This window comes from Cucurbita moschata, unplaced genomic scaffold (genome assembly GCF_002738365.1).
Source record: "Cucurbita moschata cultivar Rifu unplaced genomic scaffold, Cmos_1.0 Cmo_Scf00161, whole genome shotgun sequence".
Taxonomy (NCBI): Eukaryota; Viridiplantae; Streptophyta; class Magnoliopsida; order Cucurbitales; family Cucurbitaceae; genus Cucurbita; species Cucurbita moschata.
In genome coordinates, this window is record NW_019268677.1 from 48,551 (window position 1) to 51,876 (window position 3,326).

A 3,326-nucleotide genomic window follows, 5' to 3' on the forward strand; every position below is an offset into this window, starting at 1 on the left:
TATAAAAGGATAAAACACATAATTTTGAAATAAAACAAAAAACAAAAAATAAAAATAAAAATAGTTATCAAATGGGCCTAATTTTTAACATATCTATCCCAAAGGAATGCATGGGCTCTAGTGGCAATGCTGCTGTGTGTCAGATCATGTCAATTTAACATGACAATAATAGTAGGTTCTAAAGCACAAAAATATGTGGATAAATTTCATATATTGAGGTGCAGAAAACAAATACACACGGGCAACTAAAAATGATAGATCCACTATAAGGGCATTTGGTATTGTGGTATAATTTTTTTTTTTTTTTTTTACAAATTAGGTGGAATGAACAAACAAAAATAATGAGTTTAAAATTACCAAACAAAATATCAATTTTCAAATGGAATGGAGACATAAGACCATTCGAAAAATGAAAAGGACAAAAGAAAAATATTAAATACATTTTCAACTAATGCATTTGGTTGAGAGATATTATGGCCAATATAAGAAAAATATAGCATTAACCAATTTCCAGGGACACATATGGATCCTTAGCATACTAAAATGACTGTTATTATTGGTATCAAACCAATAACAATTCATATCAGCTAAATCTTCCGATTAATAACTAGGCCAGAGAAAGAACTTGAATTTATTTTTATATCTATCAACATGTTTGCTACTTTTATCTAAAACTTGATCACGGGTTTGTCTTATTTGCATTGTAAAATCATGTATTTCTTTGGATATCATTTCTATTTTTAGAATTGAAACAAAAAAGTTGGACAAATTTCAAATATTGATGCGCCTAAAAGATATGGACCAACAACAAGAAAACTTGGAAACAACAAGAATAAACAAAGGAAATTTGTGTATGTACCATTATCTTCAAATCTTGGAAACTATGAGCATTCCTCTCCTTTCTTGACATAAAGACTTACTTTTTCGAGACTTGGACCATAAACAGTCATCTACTCTTACTCCTACTCCCTTCTCTAAGAATCAACATAGCATAATCATTCCATGAAGGCCGAGGTAGTCTTATAAAACAAGATGAGGGTACCACTTTCAAATCATTCCATGAGGACTTGAGAAAGTTTTGTAAAAGAAGATGAGGGTACCACTTTCTATTGCAGAATTTCTATGCGAATAGAGAATGAACCATATTCTTTGGAGATAAGATAGAGCCTCGAGCCTAACTTCAAAGGCATTACACAAATTGTTCTATGATATTTTTTCTAGGAACTCTTTGTTATGTTGTCCGTTAAAGGTGTTAGGAAAGGGACACAGATTCTCTACTGCACTGATCTCCCAATAGAAGTTTTACCCAGGTCATCTGTCGTCACAACCCTTTTAAGGAAGACGCGCCCAAATAACCAATGAATAATAACATTTAAAGAAGTTTCAGAGAGCGAGAAGAGGATTGTGATAGAAGTTGCCCTAGGTAAAACTTCTTTAAATGTCTTAGCCAATCATGACCTCGAAATGAGGAGTCTCTTGGACAACAATAACATATGGACAAAAAATGTCTTAGCCAATTGTGATGGTCATGATTGCTCAAGGCGTGTCGCCCAAATAATCGGTAAACAATAACATTGTCCAAATAACCGCCTTGGACAACAAATCGTTTACAAGAATGGCTGAGACATGCAACATGCAACCACAGGCAACACGCCTTTGGCAATCGTGACTGTGACATCTGCCCCCACACAATTTATTGGATGAGGCTAACTTTAGGTCTCTCGATGCGCTTCCAGCTGATCTCATAATGAGGAGTCTCTTCCAACCTACTAGGTGCTGTTGAAAATCACTTCTCGGTTTGTTGAGTCTTCATGTCTTCTCTATTCGTGTCTTTCCTACTTTCTTCGCTTGAAAATTTTTTCTTATTTTTTCTGACGTCATACCACCTGCTTCTGCTTGATGTTTTCTTGGTCGAAATAATAACGTTTCAAGTTACTAACGTGGACAACAAGGTTAGTCCGCATCCATAAGAGAAATTGGATTCTATATGGTGTCTTCATAATCTTATGGATAACTTTAACTAGTCCATTGTATTTTCACACAAGTTTTTGGTTCTTGTTGCTTTGAACTCGAAGTTTATTTGAACTTAACTTATATGAACTCTTTATTTTTCTTGAAATTATTGTGGTTGACGCTCATTAATATTATAATGGCTACTACCTAAATTATAACCTAAAGTTGATAATTGATGTCCAATTAGTCAACCCTAAATTTGTAATCTCGAGTGATTGAAATTACAATGAAAGTAGTTTAAACTCCTAGTATCTTAAAGGAAGTTGGTCTCTTCTAATAAAACACGAAGTTCTCTTTAATATCATTAATACAATTATGCTAGACATGAAACTAAAACTGCGTTCAATTTAACTCCATTTTATTGTCATCTTGAATGACGTGTAGGATATATTCTTGATTTTCCTTGATATTTCATATTAGTTAAGCTTTTTGCAAAATCACAATTAGACAACAACAACGATGAACTTGGGTCTGTTTATGATTTTAAAGAAAATTTCTTTCTCCATGTTATTCCTAATAACTCTGCAACTAAATTCATATTATGCTAAGAAACAAATTTTTTGGGTTGTAGTTTATTCGATAACACTTGCATATTAGAACAATTCAACATTACATGCCTTACTTACAAGTAAAATACTAGACCATCAACTTTTTATTTTATAGTCCAACAACCGCTCAAGAAAAGAGATTTCAAACTTGAGAGAAAAATATATATTGAGTAGGAGTTAAAAATGTTGGTAATTTTTTAGAAAGGGCATTTGGTCTAGTGGTATGATTCTCGCTTAGGGTGCGAGAGGTCTCGAGTTCAATTCTCGGAATGCCCCTATGTTTATTTCTCACTAGATGAGCCTTAGAGCTAGTGTATTTTCATTTAATGATAATGCTTTTAATTGCTCATGGATTTCATTAACAAAGAAAATCAATGAAATAATGATGATACATTCCATAAACAACTTAATATATAATCCATAATAAGGGCATTTGGTCTAGTGTTATAATTCTTGCTTTGGGTGCAAGAAGTCTCAAGTTTGATTCTCGGAATGCCCCCTCCAAAAGAAAAAAAGGACAATTTCAAAAGAATAAAATAATTTTGATAGTTTAGATATATCAATGGGGCCTAACCTAAAGGAATGTGTGGCAATGCACAACTTCAACTTATATAATATGATTTAAAATGTGGTTTAATCCTAGTCTAGGTCATCTATTCCTAATCCTAGAACTGTAGGAACTTTTCAGTCAAATAGGTCACTCTAGGTCAGATCATCTATTCCTAATCCTAGAACTGTAGGAACTTTTCAGTCAAATAGGTCACT

General features: G+C 33.0%; 1 non-coding gene across 1 annotated transcript; it reads left to right on the forward strand.

Moving 5' to 3' along the window:
- The first annotated feature begins 2,765 nt into the window (after window positions 1-2,765).
- Window positions 2,766-2,837, forward strand: TRNAP-AGG. The gene has a single exon. It is a non-coding gene; the product is annotated as a tRNA-Pro (tRNA).
- Window positions 2,838-3,326: the final 489 nt, after the last annotated feature.